We start from the raw sequence: 20,013 nt of genomic DNA, 5'->3' as shown, positions 1-20,013 counted from the left end.
AAATAGGAACAGTACTCCCTTGTATCACAGGTCATTTCAATGTGTAATTAAAGAAGTCTGGTCAGAAGCTATGATGAAAATGCCCCATACTTGTGACTACTGAGAAAATAAATTGTGTGTTGCCAGTTTCCCATTACTTCTAGGGGTTGAATCAGTTTCTTGTTGGGAGATAACACGAGTGTGCTACCAGCATGCCTGAGAGGAATCACTATGAGGCCATTGAGGTTTATCCTCTCTGGACTAACAAAGCCAAGAGGTGAAGGTGACTTGCTTTTTTTTAAGCACATTAATAGGGAATCTTGGAATGATCACGCAGATCAAGGTTGATCCCCCGGCTTCATACACAGCGTACCTTTTCCTCGATAGCTTGGCTTTTGTGGCTTTCTGTTACTGCTCAGCTATCTCCCCAAGGTTGCTGGTGAACTCTTCAGCAGTGAGGAGAGCCATTTCAATCAGTGCCTGTGTGGCACAGCTATTCACTTTTCTCCTCGGGGCTCGTGCTAAGTGTCTCCTGCTGGCAGTAATGGCATATGACTGCGTGTGGCTGTCTGTAACCTTCTACTTTATGCAACTGTCATGTCCTCAAAAGCCTATACACAGATGGTAATCATCTCCTATTTCATTGGCTTTGTCCATGCACTTGCACAAACTATCTCCACCTTCACACCCTCTTTCTGTGACTCCAGTGTTGTCAGTCATTACTTCAGTGACTTTCCCCCTATGATCCAGCTTTCATGCTCTGACACCTATAGCAACGAGATGGTACTTCATATTTTTGGTACATTTCATGGCATCTTCGCATCTCTGGCAATTCTAATCTCCTGTATCTATCTCATCTCCACCATCTTGAGGATCCACTCCTCCAAGGGCAGATGCAAAGCCTTCTCCACCTGTGCTTCCCATCTGAGAGCTGTCTTGTTGTTTTATGGGACTACCGTTTTTATGTATGTTAGGCCAATGTCCAGCTACTCATTGGACTGAGATAAATGGGCCTCTCTGTTCTATTCAGTGGAGACTGCGGTGCTGAATCCTATAATCTACAGCCTAAGGAATAAGGAGGTGAAGGGTGCTCTGAGGAGAGTTTTAGGTCATAGTAGAGAAAATTCAGAAGAATTGTTAGAAAGAGAACTTTGGGGAAAATTTATCAAAAGCTTGATACGAAGAGTAGGACTTCCAAGGAAGACTTGATCAGCTTCTAAGGGTGAGATTTGGAAAGGTACTTAACTGTTAGAAGTGATTTTAGGTAGACTTTTAACTGGTTGTATCTTCAATTTTTATCTTGAAAGATTGTGTTCCTCTGCTACTGAAACCTGGAGGAATCCTTGCTTTCAACTTCCAAGTTCCAAGCACAAACAGGACTCCTGGCTGAGGAGCGTGTGGCACAGCATTTCAGTTCTCTGTTCTATTAGGAACGTTCGCCCTTATAGGAAAACCACCAGTCCATGGAGACGAGAAAAAGCTTTCAAAGATATTCAAGAGGAGAAAAGAAATGTGATTTGAATTTTATGGCTATTTCTGCTACGTCTTCAGTAAATGAAAGGAGTAGCCTCTTCCAGTGTAACACGAAGAACCTGAAGTTCTGGAAAGGAAGTCTTAGAGAACGGACACCTGTGTTTTCACCCCCCTCCCCCCCTCCCAAACACTAGGGAAAGTAACTCTCCCTCTTCTGTCAAATCTCTCTCTTCCGTCAGTCATGACTGCCACCTTTTTTCCTATTCTGCCTGGAAACATGAAAAAATCACAGAAATTCAAGAAAGGTTTACTTCTAATTTTGCTACTATTGTAAAGTAACAGGAACTTATTCCTGCTTTTCACCTCTACGTATCATCAGTTAACTTGAGGCAACTGAGTGAACTGGTAGTTATTTTAAGGACATTGGACATAATTTGAAATGTAATCAAGCTGAAGTGTTCTTTCACTCCAAAAAAAGAATACTGAAATAAGATTGTGACTTACCAACTACACATCTGTCGTCAATGTGGCTTTGAGAATAAATGCCAAATCACTTCTGGCAGTTGAGAAAGTTGGGAAAGGCTTTGGCATCCTTTTATCGATTCAACTAAGCTAGCTCTAGGGATAGGTGTTCTATCACTAATAGATGTTCCATCCCTTCTGGCTGAGTTTATGAATATTGTCCCTCAGTTGGCAGAAGGAGTTTAGATCTTTATTGAGCTGAAAGTGATGGAATGAATCTCAGACAGGTGAGAGGTCCCTGCTTCTGCATGAATGAGGCTTACAGTCAAAGTGGGATGGAAAGAGGTCTTGCAGATTCCCTTTGCATTCCACTGCATGACTGCTAGGGCTTTTATTTCCCCGACTTCCTCTCCCTAAAGCTGTGCATAGAGATAGCAAAGCTTGTGTCCCTATGATCATCTATGGCACACTAAAGAAGGATTTTACAAGTCTCTCTTTGTCAAACTGCTGCCAGCATATTTTACACTGAGAGGTAACGTGACTGAGAAACATAATTGTTTTTGCCCAAAGACACATGGCTAAGGAGAAAACTTATCTTCAGTATGTTATAGTCTGAATTTTGATCAAGTAGTGATGATTAAAGGTCATTGCTATCTCAGAAGCCATTTATCTCAAGAATGCTAAAATTAGAATATGCACAGGGTAGTAAAAACATTTGGACTATGTGCACTATTATCCCACTGGCCTGACAGTCCTAAAAAGTAGGAAAAAGAATGTGACAGTGTAACCTTTTGGTCCTGCTATTTGTCATCCTTCTGTTGCTGCAGAGGCTGAAGCTCAAGGTTTATCTCTTGTTTCTGATTATTAAGTTTCATCAGATATGTGAAGTTCACAGTTTTTATACTTATCAATGTTGCACTGTCCTTATCTTGAACAGAGATGTGAGGTTTTTTTTAAGCCAGATTTCTGAGTTGTCCAAAACTGTCTTTTTCAGTGGACTGCCAGCTCAAAGGAAGGAAATAGCTTGAAAAGAAATCATAGACATCCTTTGGTCATCAAAGAGCTTACCTCCACAGCAGTGAGTCACATCTGCACACCTTCTCTCTCTGTGCTGATGTTTAAGATATTCAAAGCCATCTAGAGCTAAGCCTCAGCAGAACTGGCAGCATGTTTCAATCAAGAATCAAAATCTCAAACCTAAATATGCTTTCTGACAAATATCATCAAAAAGAACAGATTTTCATAAGCCCTGCATTCATCTATCCCTTAGTCTCCACCTAGAGAAACCCAGACAAAATTAGGGAATTTAAAATGTTAAAGATCTGATGTCTCTTCAAAGCTACAGTTTGCTTTTCTAAGAAAGCCTTATGATCCACCATCTAGAATCCTGTTCTTCTTCTTTCCTTCCCAAAAATTTGAGTTCCAGTAGGAGATTTGGGAAAATTCCTGCCGAATGACTTGTCATGACAGCAATGCTAAAGTCAGTCAATGTGTGGTAGAACAGCATTGCCTAGAGTCAGGAGGTCCTAGGGGCATTTGGGGTTTCCCTGTTGCAAGCAGGTGAGGAAAACTCAATGAATCAAGAACAGTACTATTAAGAATTTTAGGAAAATTGTCAGTGTTCAGCTGGGACTTAGGTTATATTCCAGTATGGAGAGAGATTCAATCCCCGTATTTCTACTGGGATACCTAGTCCTTAGGTTTTTGTAGTGTAAAGCACTGGAGGACCGGCCAAAGTATGAAACTTCATCCAGTCTTTAAACAAAGCTGTGAAAAATATCCCGATAATTAAACTGGATTGTGGCTCCAACATTGATTGGCATGCAATCATGCTTGGATTGCTGCTCTGATAAATTATAAAGCTCAGCTATGCCATAAGGTCAAGGCCTTGGAAAGGTGGTAGCAGTGTAGTTATAGCTCCGTATGGGCTACAAAGTCCATTAACAGGGCAGAGTAGCCCTGATTTCAGCTTTGCTGAAATATGAACATAATGGTTAGGCTGCAGCTGTGCCAACTTGGTAAGACCTGGCCTAGCTCCATGGACCTGCCACCATCCTGACCTTTGTGACTGCAACCTGTAAACATACAAATAACAAATCCAGATCCTGGCAGAAGAAAGTAAGAGAGTTTTCTCTCTTTAATGAAGTGGTGGCAAGCACTTAATGGCAACAGCAGCAGGAAAACTCAGCTTTTCATCTTTCCGGAGAGGAGGAGATACCACCAGATCATCCAGGTTTGGCTGAGAAAGGATTTCTCATTTGCTTGCATCCCTGTTGTGAAGGAAAATTGGCCATTTTCCGCTCAAGAATAAGTTGGGACGATTCACCAAATAAAATACTTTCCCTTTAGAGGGTGAAAAATCTCATGCTGAAAGGGAAGGAATCATGAACAAAAAGGGAATCAGTCATCACTGTAAAGGTTCTGCCATTTTCACCTCCCGTTAAAAATTATTGTTATTCTATTGGAGGTTACCAGTAACCTGGCTGATGCTCTCAAAGCTGAGTTCTTCTCATATGGGTGACTGAACTGAGGTTTCAGTTCTTGCTGAGGTCTGTTTCTAGCATAGGCTTCAAGGTATTGCATATGTACAAAACTATTCTCTCACTGACCTGTTTCATCTAGAAAGATAAGAGTAGGTACCATAGATATCAAGCCAGTTTATTCCCCCCTTGAGCCAGATCTTCAGAAGTACTTGCCCATTTCAAGAAACAGACAACAGGATTAAAAACAGCCTATAATGGTTAGGTACACAAGGAAAATGCTTACCCTGCTTAGATACACAAAAGACCAGACTGCTTTTAGACACTGAGTTATCTTTGAATAGTTGGCTGTTGTTTATCTCCAACCTACCAAACATTTTCTGCCCTATAACACAGCAACTAGCCATGGACTACTTGGGAAACTGAAGAAGGAAATTTCTGTCTCCTGCCCCAACGAGAGTGATCAAAAACTGGATTAGGTGCAAATTTGTAGACTCTCCATCTGTGCTGATACTTAAAATTCAGCTGGATAGGGCCTGAGCAATCTGATCTGCCTGAACCTGCTTTGAGGCGGAGGTTGGACTGGATGACCTCCAGAAATCCTTCCCAACTTAAATTATTCTATGCTTCTATCTGCAGATTGAAAATGATCTTTTTATCTCTTAAATGAGGAAATAGGCCTACCTTCCTTGCATGAAGGTGCGAGATATTTTGTGCACTATCGATCCCAGAAATAAACTCTTATTTTGAAAGCTTCAAACATTTAATGCACCTTCATAATACTGAATAGCTTCCTTCTTCACTCCAAAGATATCTTACTGAAAACAAATCAGAAGATTTATCTAAATAGAAAAACTTCAGGACTTCAGACTTGCAATAGAGCCCCTCCCTGCTCCACCTCCCCAGATAAATGTGATTTGCTTAGATGTTCACAGAACTACGCAATTCAGTACTGCCTTTGGAGCAACATCTCATTCTTTTCCCAGTATGCTGCAGCTGGCCTGGAGCCTGTGAAACATATGAATGAAGACCCTTCCCCTGATTCTGGCATGAGTTTAAGGACATCTCTATCTGCCAGAAAAACTAGCTTATTTGTGCTACTTAGAGGGCTTAGAGGTTGTTTGACAAACTGTTGGCCTTCAGAGCAGAGAGCTGAATTGGGTTACTCAGCTGAAGAGTGATCTGCTCTGACCGTCCCTAGCAGGGAAAGTCATCAGTGGAGCTTAGACAGCAGAGATGTCACAGGCAACGCAGCCTTAGTTAGACTGTGCTTACGGTGGCTGCTCGTGTCGTGGAGCAGGGGCAACTCCTGGGACAATGCCCATACAGTGCCATGTGTAAGATGATGAGTGAGGGAAGCTAGTCTGTTTGGGCTACGCCATGAAGTCTGCAATGTATCTGCATTGGACTGAGTCCTGTTCTAGCCTGGATTAGACTGACAATGTAATGGATTTCTGAATTGTCATCTAGACTATGTGAAAGCCGTGGTGTTCAGTGGATAGCTGGGTTAAGACTGGATGAACAGCTATTACTCGTCTGGGTTATTTATCTTTCTTTCATTTAGTCTTCTCTCACAATTTAGTCAGAAATATCTGAAACTTCCAGGGTGTTACAGGAAGCATGAAAATGTTTGCTTTCAGAAAATTTGTGCTTCTAGATCCTGCCAGAGTTGCTCTGGAAACTGACTGGTTATTTTTTAATAACACCTGTCAGTCTCAATGATAAATCTAGGGATATGGAATAATGGAACATATTCCTTCCTCATACACTACATTTACACATTAAGGGGTCTGAGTGGTTCAGGATGTGAAGAATGTGTTGCTATGAGCGATGAACCCCAGCGAGAGGGAGTGTAGCCTTTTATGGGATCTTTACTCGAGGGGGCTAACATGTTCAGCTGGCAGAGTCAGAGTTAGATATCTGTCCATAGTCTAAGCAGCTCATAGTAAGACGTCACACAATGCGCCTTTGCTTTAAATGACCTCCTTCCTCTTTTCTTCCTCTTCCTCTTCTCCTATTAGGAATGAAATGCTGGCTGGCTTCAAAAGCATTGCTTTGCACTTGCAGATCCGAGCCCTTCCCTCAGAGCAGCTCGGAGAGGCAAGGTCAAAGTGGAGTACCATTTGGATACTTGGGTCCCCAAGAGGGGAAAAGACAACCCGCACCACCGTGAACATGCCAGCGCAAACTGCACAACAGGTACGGTGACAGCAGCATGCCCGTTTTTCTGAGTAGGCTTATTCTGCCTGGGAAGGAGGTGTGAGCCGTGCCGGCGGAAGCACAGCCCCCGCCCCCGCCGTGAGCAGGGCTGGGCAGTGGCCGCAGGCTGCGGATGGTGCCCGTCGGGTCCCTGGCGCCAGGAGAGCCCTGTCTCTGCAACGGCCCCGGGTCCTAAAGGGGGGCAGGGCCACGCCACCCCGGTACCTGCCCGTCACAGACACGCTGCGATCCGATTGGCTGCGCCGCATCAGGACCGGCCCACTCGGCTGCTACGAGCCTCCTCATTGGCCGAGCTGCCCGCCGTCACAATGGCCCGCAGAGCTGGGGTCACTCTGCGGCAGAGAGGGCGGCGGCGCAGCAGCTCCTCACGCGCTCTCTGCCCGGGTGCTCGCGGTCGCGCTGGCGGAAGCGAGCGTGGGCTCAGCGAGCCTTCTGGATAACTGGGCTCGTTCCTTTTCCAACTGGAATTGCGTGTGACAGAAATGAAGTCATGCTCTGCAAGTTGCAGTCAGGCCCCATCTGCAGGAGCTGGCCTAGAAAGGAGCTACTCCTGTGAGTAAAGACTTCAAGAGTAAAGGTGAATTTTGTGACTCCCCAAAGGCGCTGGCAGTGGCTAAGGAAAAAGGCCAGCATAACTGGACTATCAGCTGAGCGCCTGGGGATGGAAGGGACTCGGCAACAGTTCCTGAAGGCCGAGTAGTCGTGGTTGCCCATGAGAAAAAGTCAAACAGATGAGTAAACTCTTCTTCCCCAACTGTGCGCTGACCAGCCAACGTGAGTGGCAGCCTTCCTGGGCTGTCTCTACTACGTGCTTGTGTTCTGCAGGGCAGCTGGTTCTTGTGGGGGCTGCTCTCCAGAACGCTGCCTTTGAAACCTCCGTTCCTAAAACAAAGGCCGGCAGTCTCTCTTAGAATCTAATTTCCTTGCAGGCGTTACTGACGGAATTGCTCCGCCACAAAGGATGCATTTCCCACCCGAGAAGATTTCTGTGGCTTGGCGGCAAAGGCAAAGCGTTGGAGCTGGACTCCGCAACCTGGGCAATACGTGTTTCCTCAACTCTGTTCTACAGTGTTTGACCTACACGCCCCCTCTGGCCAATTACCTGCTTTCTGGGGAACACAGCCAGTCGTGTGAGTACTTGTGAACACGTTCCTTGCAAGCTGCTGGACAGCTCTGCAGGTGAAAGGACAGCAGTGACTCTGTGAAGCAGACTCTGGGTTTTCCTAGTGTCCCTGCAGGGGCTCCCTTTTAAGAGCGCATGCACGGCAGGCTCAGGATAGCTGAGGGAGTGCTTGCTTTCCTTTAATGCCCCGTGCTCCGGCGTCGAAGGAGGGTTCTTTCTTCCCTCCTGTGAATGATCAAGGGCATTGGGAAGTAAGGCGCTTCATGAATATTTGGCCTGTGGCTTTCCGGCTGCTCGAAAGATGATAAATTTTCGGAGGAGGGCATCACAGGTTCTCGGTGTTCCTTCCCAGCCGGGTTTCCCTAATGCACGACCGCTGCGAGACCTGATGTGGTCACTGCTGAACCGGAAGAAGAGGAAAACTACCACAGAGCACCGTGAAAGCAATATGAGCTAGTCGGGCTATTCCCGTGCACCTCCCTGCAGAAGAGGGCTTGGCAGTAGTCCTTCAGGTGCTTCGTCAGAAAATGCGTGCTAGTGCAGGCTTACTGGTTAATGCTTATGCGCACAGACTGGGCTGTTGGCACCTTTGGAGAAGAGAGCGTGGAACGGAGAGCAGAGACCGCACTTCCAACTTGGAGATTGTTGGTGCTTAAGGTTTTCCACAGGTACGTAGGTATCTTGCACTAGCCGGAGGTGGTTTCTTCCTTGACTCTTGACAGGTCGTGAGCAAGGCTTCTGCATGCTGTGTACGATGGAAGCTCACGTTAAGCATGTCCTGTTCTGCTCTGACAACGCCGTCGAGCCTACGGCTGTCTTCAGTGACCTTAGACGTAAGTCATTTCAGATGGCGTTCTTTGCAGAAACGTCTGAATTTTCAGAGGGTTATTTCACGGGTGCAAAGGGCTTGGAGAGATTAATTGTTGTAGGAAAGAGAGCTTTTAGAAAAGTAGGTTTCCTGTCCCTTTTGAAGAGATAAGCATTGTGCCCTTTGTGTTTATTAGGAATAGGGGAGCATTTCTGTTTTGGCAGACAGGAAGATGCTCACGAATTCTTATGTTACACCGTGGCTGCTATGCAGACAGCTTGCTTGAATGGAAGCACCAGGTAAGCAGAACCAAGTTAACCTTGAAGTGTTCTCTAGCACTTTTGACGCCTTCCTTTCCTACCCTACGTGAAAACCTTTGCCCAGGGTTTTCGTAGAAAAGAAAAGCTCTTTGAAGAAAGAGCTACCTCTCCGCCTCGGCTCTTCTGAGCGCTGATGATAATTTGTTTCCAGCTTGGACACGTCGTCGCAAGCCACCACGGTCATTCACCAAATATTTGGAGGATTCCTAAGATCCAGAGGTACTTTTGGAAACTGCTACTGTCCTTGGAACTGATCTGTGCCTTTGTGCCCGTTTGTCGCAAAGAGCTTGCGGTGTGCCAAGAAGTAGCGGCTCTCAATAATGTAAACGGGCAAAGTGAGTCTCCTTCCCATTTTGTGAAGTGCTTCTGTTTGGCTTCCAGTAACGTGCTTGAGCTGCCAAGCAGTTTCAGAGTCCTATGAGGCCTTCCTCGATATCCCGTTGGAGATAAAGGTAAGACGTCTTGGAGCGGTGGCTGACGATGCCGTCGAAGGCCCCGAGCTTTCGGGGGCTGTTCTTTCTTTTTGTGGCTTTCTAAACTCGACGGAGTTCACGTAGGCATGTATGCTGTTCACGGCAAAAACGCTTGGTGGAGGCTGGGAGGTGGATTGGACTTGGTCCTCCTCTGGAAGCCCCGTGAATGGTCTCCGTGTGTGGGGGGGTTTAAGCCAGAGAGAGAGCAATTAGCGTATCTCCGCACGCATGCTCGTCCTATGATACTTCCCAGTTTTGGACTACCCCGATACACTTCTGATTGGTACGCGATGGCTTTTTTTGCTCTTGTGATTTACGCAAAGGCATACCACAGATAACTTGATTGTGCGCTACCGCAGACAGGTAGCTCTTGGTACCAAAGTACAGTCCTTTTCAAACAAGGTCAGTGTTCAGCATACTCTGCTTCTGCCTCCTTCTTCGCGGTGTTCGCTGCTTCGCAAGTAGGTCTCCCACGTGTGCACGAGGGAGGCCCTGCGGCAAAAGAGGAGTTGCGGGTTGGCATTTGAGTTTCCAGCAACTCAGTGCCCTCCTTTCTTCCTCCTCCAGGCAGCCTCCTCTGTCCCCGGGGCGCTCGAAGAATTTGTGAGACCTGAGCTGCTGGATGGTGAGAATTGCTACAAATGTAGCAAGTAAGTAGTCTTCCTAATGCCATCGGACTAGGAGATAGTGGCCGAACCCATTGTCCGCCTCGGAGCGGCTTTGGGTTGTGCAGCTAATGAACCCTGAAGTCACCCAAAGCTTGGAAAAGAGTACATTTGCTTCTTAGAGCGGAATCGGTGTCATTCTGTTCAACTAGTTGGAAATCTTTGATAAGAAGCGCAGGCGCTAGCTCGCATTCCGGAACCACGCTCCGGTGAGAGAGTCACGTTCCTGCTGCCTTGCGTGTTGTTGGCAAGCCTTACTTTTGGGCCCAGCAAAGATACGTGCTCAGGCATTTGCTTGGCTACCGAAAGACAACGTTCCCGCTCCTTATCGAGCTGGCCTCCTACATCCTGCCAGGTTCTCTGCAGGAGCAAGGCTGAAATGCAGGGTGTGGCTTTAAGGAAAGAAGCCCCGTCTTAGGCAAGGAAATACCATTCAGCTAGGATGAGCGTGAGAGAGACGTGGAAACTTGCTTGACTTTTGGCGTGAGGGGGAGGGGGGAAGATGCCTTGAAACAATTGCCTGTGCTTGCTTTGAAGGTGTGAAAAGATGGTTGCTGCGTCCAAGAGGTTTACAATACATCGCTCTTCCAACGTTCTCACCATAGCCCTGAAAAGATTTGCCAACTTCACTGGTGGAAAGATTAGCAAGGTATCTATGCAAGTGTAATGCCTTCTTGGGAAGGGAGATTTCCCAAGGCGGAACGCTCTGTTCAAAGTTGTTAATGTCGGCCGACTGTAACCATAGCGACAGAAGATGTCTAGGCAAAATCAGCGCAAGAAGTAGGTCTTACTCTTTCTCTTCCGGTAACAGCAAAGCTCCCGTGTGACGATAAGCGTATGCTCCGCTCTGAAAGAGCTGGTTTTGCATTGAGCAGTTCTCTGCAATGGAAGCGATTAAATGTTGTCTCTGGGAAGACCGATTTCTGAGGAGGCAAAACATGTCTGTCTAAGCTTCCAGCCCACATTCTTAGCAGTGTTCTTCCCCGGCTCTTTCACGAAGTGTTCCCAGATGAGTTTTGAATCCTCTTGCTCTGTCTTCAGGATGTGGAATATCCAGAGTATTTGGACCTGCGAGCATACATGTCTCAGCCAGTTGGAGAACCAGTCCTCTACGCCTTATATGCAGTCCTGGTGCACAGAGGTGCCAGCGGTCGTGCAGGACACTATTTCTGCTTCACCAAGGTAAGCATCAGCTTCATTTCTTGCAGGGCAGAATCTGTGCTGGTGAAGAGAAACTTGTCCCAGCATGTTACTGACAACCATTGTTTTGAAGGGGAAAGAGCTCGTTACATGTCTCCTTTGACTAGTCTTGGTGTCTCCTTTGTCTGCTAGTGTTCTGTCTGGGTTTTCCTGTAGAGAGCACGCTCTAGAGTTGCTCTAAAGGCATCGTTGCCTTTCTTTGCAGGCCAGTAATGGACTGTGGTATGAGATGAATGATGCCTCGGTAGTCCTTTGCGACCTCCAAACCGTTCTCAGTCAGCAGGCGTATTTACTTTTTTATATCAGGTAAGAGCGAGTATTCAGATGGGTTTGGGGTACCTTTCCCTTTCGCGCTGCTGAAACCTCTCTTCTGCTCCTCTGACGTGTTTTTCCTTCTGTCCTGGGCGGAAAGGACTATTGGTAGAATTGCGTTCTGTCCAGTCTGGAATTCCCCATGTCACGCAGTGTCTTTCATTGCTTGGCCTTCACCTGCTGCACTTGCGTAACTTGCTACGTACGTGCTCTGTGGAGCTGGCGAATGCCATAAAGGAGGAGAAATTCAGGCCAGAGGTGGTGTAAGGATGAGTTCTTGCTCTGCAAGGGACGGCCGTGGTAGGAAGAGCAGCATCTAATTTTCAGCTTGTAGTCTTGGTTACGTTCTCAGTATGACGTATCAGCTGCTCCTAGATGATGGCAGGATGGGATTCAGCCCAAGAGGAGGCTGACAGGGCATGTCTCAACTGAGATCACTGTTGTTTCCCAAGGTGTGATGGTGAGACACTTGGAGAATGCACTTCTGACGCGCCCGTGCCATCTTATCCCCCTTCATGCCTTGGTCAGCCGGGGGCTAATAAGAAGGGGGCTGGATTTCTGAGACCGCAGCTTGCTCCTCATATGCTGAAGGTAACGGGGAGGGGGGAAGAGAGGGAAGGAGAGAGGCACCAAATGGGTAGTGGGAATTGTCTTTTTCTTCCTTTTTCTTTTTTTTTTTCCTTTTTTGGTAGCGTCTGCATTGTATTTTCCCTCCCACCCTGCAGCTTTCTTCACAGCTCTCCTGCTGCAGCCGGAATCACTCAAACAGTGGCTGCTGCTGAATTGCGTGCAGCCCTGCTGCTTCTTTACTTGCAGCTCCGCTTCCTGAAGCACAGCGAGACATTGGAAGTAGAGCCTAGTCATGCTCAAATCCTGGGAAAAAAAAGGGAAAGACTGCTTGGTTTATTTTTAGTGCTGTCACTTGAGCTGAGACAGCAAAACCAGAATGGCTTATTCCTGAGCACTGGAACAAGTATGCTGGGGGTTTCAGGGAAAGTTGAAAGGGGAAAAATGGACGCAGGTACATAGCTAGAGACAGAGAGAGAGAGAGAGAGAGAGCGCGATTTGGGGCCATCCTTAATCCGTGCTCAGCTCTTTGGATGGGCTTTCAAAAATGATGCTCATTTGCTTCCAGTCGGCCAAAAACCAAAAGTAGGAATGAACAACACTTGCTGGCCTTGCACTTCGAATTAAAGCAGAGTGGGGCATTTTTTGTTGTTGTTTTTTTCCTCTTCATCTCCTGAGGCAATCTGTGGGACTCCCTGGTAGGAGGGGTTTGTGTTTGGGGCTTCTCCAAGCTGTGTGTTTGCACATAGCCATCTCACGATCTCTTCTTTTGAAATACAGAGCTCAAGTCATTTAAAGAGAAATGGAGCCCTGAAAGAGGATCCCAGTACCATTGGCATCACAGAAATGGGCGGTGATTCCCACAAGAGGAGGTGCTCTCGCAGGCTGGAAAGAAACAAGCGAAACTGCCACCTGCAGCAGTATTGCCCTGGAAGCAGGCGCACATCTTCCCATAGTGACAGAAACTGCCCGGATAAGGGCAGAAGCTCCGGAAAATGTCCTCCTTACCGATCCCGAAGCAGAGGACGAACAGAGCAAGAGAGGTCACACGAGCATTCTTGCAAAAGCAGGTGGCTCCACCTGTCATCACACGCCAGAGGGGAAGGCGGGCATCACTTCAGCAGCCACCAAGCAGACGCGTGCCGCTGTCCAGTCCCGGAGCAGCAGTCTGAAAACTATTCTCCTCAACGACGAGCACCTTCAGCTGTGTCAGTTCCTTCCGGTTTTGAGGGCTCTTCCCGGAAGACTGAAAAGCAAAGAAACAGAAAAAGAGGACATCCCCACGCCAGAGGGAGCGACAACAAAATAGAAGGGAAACGGAGAAAGACCGAGAAAAGAGATTTCCGCAGTTCCTCTTGTTCTTCTCTGGCTGTTTCTCCTGTCCGCCCAGTTGGCTTTAAAGAGCTCTCAATAGTGCGGCGTCTGTCTGGAGATCACGTGGGTAGGTCGATCAAGTGAAGGCAGGAAAGATACTGCTGAGCTGTGCTAGCACTTCAGAAGGGGACTGCTAACGGTGCTGACTGCTGCTTGGAATACGCAGGGGTAGAAGACACCGCTCTGGAATAAAGTTATTAGATGTTTATTACCTTGAAATCCCCAAACCACAAGGGGAATCCCAGGAACCTTGCAGGCAGGTGACCAGGCTGCCTCAGGCACCATAGAGCATCGGCCCCTGGCGACGTTCGGGGGGTGGGGGGTGGGGGTTGAAGGCGAAAGAATAGGCTACAATGTGGCGTAGTGTGCACGCGCTGCAGATAACAAGGAGAGCAGTAATTCTTTAGATGTACAGATAACAAGGGAAGCAATAATTCTTTAGGAATACGTGAGTCCAGGTTGATGCCTGTGTGGTGCACCTAAGGGTCGCGACCCGCCGTTCCCCTTGGAGTCTGAACACCAAGTGTTTTGGCAGCTGCACTAGTTGGCCGGTCAACATGCTCCTGTCTCCTCGCCAATATTCCACTTTTATTTACCCACTAACGAGACCAATTTACCCACTAACCGGACCATACAGTTAGAGGCACATGTGCACACGGTTCTGGATCAGGCTACGAGAATGATTGTTTTCTTTGGCACCTCTTCCAGAACTAGCCTCAATTAATGATGTGTGTACAAGCCAAGACCTAATGTCCGCTCGACCTCTGAGGGTGTGCGTTTCTTAGTAAGGCAGACGTTCAGAAATTACCGCAGAGCAGCTGCAAATCATCCCCTGCAGTAGACTTGATAAAATACAGTCCCATGTAGGCATCGAGTGCCACATCTGTTTTTTCTGTTCTTAACTTGCCCCTTTCCTTCCGACAGTATGATTTGGATTTCTCTGCACTCCACATGGACAGTCACAAGCGTAAGAGCAAGAAGAAAAAGAGCAGACCCATCAAGAAGCTGGAAAGCTGCTTGGAATGCTCAGATCCTCCTTTCCAGAAGTACCCACGGGAGGAGAAGGGAGACGGCCATCCTCCAGACGGCTCTTTATGGGAACAATACAGCAACCATGGCAGTAAACAACTCCACGGGGCGGGCAGCCTTCAAGGGCTTGCGTCAGGAAGGCTGTGCAGTATGCCCTGGCTTCCAAATATTCTGCCTCAATTGAAAAAGACGCAAGTTTTCCTCGTGTGTGTGTTTGTTTCCAGTTTTGAATGGTCACTAGGAAAGAAGGCAAAACTGCCACCAAATGTCACGTCCCTAAGGTCTACCGTGGGTCAGGAGAGCAGGTAGCTGTGTCCTGCTCTTCTGCACAGTACGCCCGTCCTAGCACGCAACGGACAGGCGGTGGCTTTTCCTGGGAGGCTTTTGGAAGCCTCCCTCTCGAGGTCGCTCCAGTCCCGGAGTCACAGCGCACGTCAAGCTGCGGGCAGGCTCAGGTCTTTGCTGTTTAGAAAGCAAACCGCTGAGCAGATGGGTTTGTGCTGAATGTCATGACAGGGAGTGAGCCTGCTTCCTTTTGTCGTTCAGCTGCAGAGCTTGAGGACGGGAGCCGTCAAGACTGACTAAGCTTACCATCTACACCACCACTTACCATCCAACCCAACAGAGAGCCGTTCTCCAAACAATGCTAACCAATCCGAGCTTGAAGAGTGTTCTCAGAGCAATAAAGTTGCCGTCAAAACAAAACCCAGTCCTTGGCAGTGCTTCAGATTTCTGTGCGGAATTTCACCATGAAAAGCAGAAATGCTTTTTTCCCAGTCCTTTTCCCTTAGGCGTCCTTTTCTAACAGGTGCCGGTAATGCCGACGGGCGGCAGAGATCGCGCTGGCACACGGGGCCTGGCAGTAGCCAAGGCGCGAATGGGGCGCCGCAGGAGCGCCCGGCAGCAGTGCGGCAAGCAAGTCGCTCTGTTGCTCGGGCAGGTGAAGTGTCAGCACGGCTGCTCAGAAGCTGCTAGTGCTTCCCTGGGCCTGGGTGGCGGGAGCGAGGCTGAAGGGAACTAGTGATGTCTAGCAACTGCCTAAGGTAAAGGGAAATCGGCGGAGGCCCAGCTGGAGAATGACGGGGTGTGTTGGGGTGCAGGGCCACTCACAGGCAGCTGGTGCTGACAACACAGCCCCGTGCGGCCATCGCAGCCAAAGCAGAGGTGCCAGACACACCAAAGTGGGGAAGGGATGCAGCGAAGCGGGGCCCAGCGGGGACAGAGGGGCTGTGCCACGGCCAGAGTGAATGGCAATGTTCGGGGGAAGGCGATTTCTGTCAGCTTATGCCTGATAGAGCGTGCTTCCCTTGTTAAAGAATAGCGAACTGAAACTGTCTAGAGTATGTTCTAAGTATGCCAAAAAAAAAAGGTTTGAAAGTCTTAAAAAAAAAAAATGCTCAGTGATATCAGTCCGCACCACCTGAAATACAAGTGCCTGGTATACAGCCTGGGGACGAAGTGTTAGTTAAAGTATTTCCACAAAAATCCAAGTTAAAACCTGAATGGAACAGTCCATATACTGTCATACTATGTTCTTCTTTTGCTGTGAAAGTTGAACTGTACTTGTATATGTTGAAAAAGGATGTGTCTGTGTAAGAACACTTTGTAATCTTACAGAGAGCAGTGTTGTAGATACAAGTAATCACTCAAACATTTGTATTTGTAGCTTTACCCCAAATTATGGGATGCAACTGTTACAATCTAATTATACATTGAGCCAAAATTTACTCCCTATCCCCATTGGAATGAATCTTATGCTAGTAAAGAAACTACTACAATGCGATGATTTGCGTTGACTGCTAGAATGCACCCGGAACAATGGACAAAAAACTCTAATCACCATTCATTGTGATGCGGAAGAGATACACCACGTCTTGGAAAGGGTAAAGAGGGACGGAGAACATCATGGCTGGGAAACTCTTCTAGGATGGTCACCAACTGCAACAGGGATTTATAATCACGTGTTGCACCTGGTAGTAGTTGTGTTCAGTTTAACTGTGTTGTGCCTATTACTTACAATTATATTATACATAAGATTATGGAAAGCGATAGTACGCCTCGAAAGGCTTTGAGAACTCTGTTTAAAAGATTAACAGGGATGCTTCATAAAAACAAAGGGGGGGACTGTTAAAGAATAGCGAACTGAAACTGTCTCGAGGTAGCCACTTAGCACAACTTCTGTAAAACTTGCTTAGCATGAATAGGTAAATTTGCTGAAGCCTTAGGCCGCACTTAGATAAAATAATGAACTTTTACTTAGTCCAGTAAGAAAAGGGCCTCAGAGCTGGTTCAAGCTGGGAAGATAAGGAAGGTACAAGCAGTCTGCATTCCTGTGTCTCACACTCCGAAAGGGAGGATGTCAAGGCTTTGAAATAAGACCAGCGCAGGGCATTAGGACCTTGAGGGGCAAAGCCTTAGCTCACTGCTGGGGCAGTGTTAATTGTTATGATTTGGAATCACCTCCTCCTTCTCAGGACCTTGAGAGACAATGGTAAGACGCAAGGAGAAACGAAGGTACAACCGTCAGCAGAAACCACAACAGTAAAGCTAAGGGAGAAAAACAGCCTGCCTAGGAGCAACGATGAGAGCCAATAAGGAGCAGGAGACCCCAGACCAAAAAAATTACTGTTGGTCTAACTACCGCGTGAGGGGTGGGAAACTTAATTGGAAAAAGCTATAATTGCCCAGGGATTTCTTTGTTTGGGCTCCCTCTTCGGAGGCACCCAGCTCGAGCTGTAATTACTGCATGTGCATCATTAAAATTTAATTATTTAATTTGCTTTGATTTGGCTCTGAACTTTCTTGCAGGAACCTAGGGTCAGACCCTGTTATGGTGCCCGGCGAGCCTCATTTCCATAGCAGTGACCTCACAAGCACAGCGAGCATCCATGGGCATTCCACTGGCCAATCAGGCCCTGAGGCTGCTGTGACCTCACTAGCACAGCCTGCAGCCATGGGCCTGACACTGGACTATGAGGCACAGGGACTGCTCTGACCTCATATGCACAGCCAGCAGCCATGGGCCTACCACTAGCCCATGAGGCACGGATGCTGCTGTGACGTCACAAGCACAGCTGGAAGCCATGTGCCTGCCACTCGCCTATCAGGCACCGATGATGCTGTGATCTCACAAGCACAGCCAGCAGCCATAGGCCTGCCACTGGCCTATCAGGCTCTGAGGCTGCTGTGGCCTCACAAGCAAGCACAGCCAGCAGCCGTGCCCTGATGCTGGCCTATGAGGCAAGGAGGCTGCTGTGACCTCGCAAGCACAGCTGGAAGCCATGTGCCTGTCACTGGCCTATCAGGCACTGATGATGCTGTGACCTCACAAGGAAGCCAAGGCAGCAGCCATGGGCCTGTCCCTGGCCTATGAGGCATTGGGACTGCTGTGATCTCACATGCATGCACAACCAGCAGCCATGCCCTGCTGCTGGTCTATGAGGCACGGAGGCTGCTGTGAGCTCACAAGCACAGCCAGCAGCCATGGGCCTGCCACTGCCCTATCAGTCACTGAGGCTGCTGTGACCTCACAAGCACAGCCAGCAGCCAGGGGCCTGCCACTGCCCTATCAGGCCCTGAGGCTGCTGTGACCTCACAACAACAGTGAGTAGCCATGGGCCTGACACTGGACTATGAGGCACGGAGACTGCTGTGACCTCAGAAGCACAGCTGGAAGCCATGTGCCTGCCATTGGCCTATCAGGCAATGAGACAAATGTCACCTCACAAGTACAGCCAGCAGCCTTAGACCTGCCACTGCCCTATCAAGCTCTGAGGCTGCTGTGACCTCACAAGCACAGCCAGGAGCTGTGGGTCTGCCCTCGCCTATCAGTCACTGGGACTGTTGCGACCTTACAAGCACAGCCAGCAGCCAGGGGCCTGCCACTGGCGTATCAGGCTCTGCGGCTGCTGTGACCTCACAAGCAAGCACAGCCAGCAGCCATTGGCCTTTCCCTAGCCTGTCAGCCACTGAGAGAAATGAGACCTCACAAGCACAGCGTCCATCCATGGGACTGCCACTGGCCTATGAGGCACTGCGTCTGCTGTGATCTCACATGCACAGCCAGCAGTCATGGGTCTGCTGCTGGCCTATAAGGCACTGGGACTGCTGTGACCTCACAAGAACAGCCAGCAGCCAAGGGCCTGACACTGGCCAATCAGGCACTGTGTCTGCTGTGATCTCATATGCACAGCCAGCAGTCATGGGTCTGCTGCTGGCCTATCAGGCTCTGAGGCTGTTGCGACCTCACAAGAACAGCCAGCAGCCAAGGGCCTGACACTGGCCTAGCCAGCTCTGAGGCTGCTGTGACCTCACAAGCATAGCCAGCAGTCTTTGGCCTTTCCCTGGCCTGTCAGCCACTGAGAGAAATGTGACCTCACAAGCACAGCCAGCAGCCAGGGGCCTGCCACTGGCCAATCAGGCACTGCGTCTGCTGTGATCTCACATGCACAGCCAGCAGTCATGGGTCTGCTGCTGGCCTATAAGGCACTGGGACTGCTGTGACCTCACAAGCACAGCCAGCAGCCTTAGTCCTGCCACTGGCCTAGCCAGCTCTCAGGCTGCTGTGACCTCACAAGCACAGCCTGGAGCTGTGGGTCTGCTGCTGGCCTATCAGGCTCTGAGGCTCTTGTGGCCTCAGAAGCATAGCCAGCAGCCACTGGCCTGTCCCTGGCCTATAGGACACTGAGGCTGTTGCGACCTCACGAGTACAGCCAGCAGCCAGGGGCCTGCCACTGGCCTATGAAGCACTGAGGGTGCTGTGACCTCACAAGCACAGCCAGCAGCCAGGGGCCTGCCACTGGCCTATGAAGCACTGAGGGTGCTGTGACCTCACAAGCACAGCCAGCAGCTGTGGGCCTGCCACTACCCTATCAGGCACTGAGGCTGCTGTGACCTCAGAAGCACAGCCAGCAACCAGGGGCCTCCCTCTGGCCTATGAGGCACTGAGGCTGCTGTGACCTCACAAGCACAGCCAGCAGTCACTGGCCTGCCACTGCCCTATCAGGCACTGAGGCTGCTGTGACCTCACAAGCACAGCCAGCAGCCAGGCGCCTGCCATTGGCCTGTGAAGCAGTGAGGCTGCTGTGACTTCACAAGCACAGCCAGCACCCAGGGGCCTGCCACTGGCCTGTAGGGCACAGAGGTCGATGTGACCTCACAAGCACAGCCAGCAGTCATTGGCCTCCCACTGGCCTATGAGGCACTGGTACTTCTTCCACCCCACAAGCACAACTTGCAGCCAGGGGCCTCCCACTGCCCTGTGAACCACTGAGACAAATGTGACCTCACAAGCACAGCCAGCAGCTGTGGGCCTGCCACTGACCTGTGAAGCACTGAGGCTGCTGTGACCTCACAAGCACAGCCAGCAGCCAGGAGCCTCCCTCCAGCCTATGAGGCACTGAGGCTGCTGTGACCTCAGAAGCACAGCCAGCAGCCATGGCCCTGCCACTGGCCTTTCAGGCAATGGCACTAGTAAATATCTGCATATATATATCTCATACACAGACACACATATATATCATACATAT

The sequence above is a fragment of the Dromaius novaehollandiae genome, unplaced genomic scaffold (genome assembly GCF_036370855.1).
Source record: "Dromaius novaehollandiae isolate bDroNov1 unplaced genomic scaffold, bDroNov1.hap1 HAP1_SCAFFOLD_58, whole genome shotgun sequence".
Classification (NCBI taxonomy): domain Eukaryota; kingdom Metazoa; phylum Chordata; class Aves; order Casuariiformes; family Dromaiidae; genus Dromaius; species Dromaius novaehollandiae.
The sequence above is the reverse complement of the archived record's forward strand: the minus strand, read 5'-3'. Positions refer to the sequence as shown.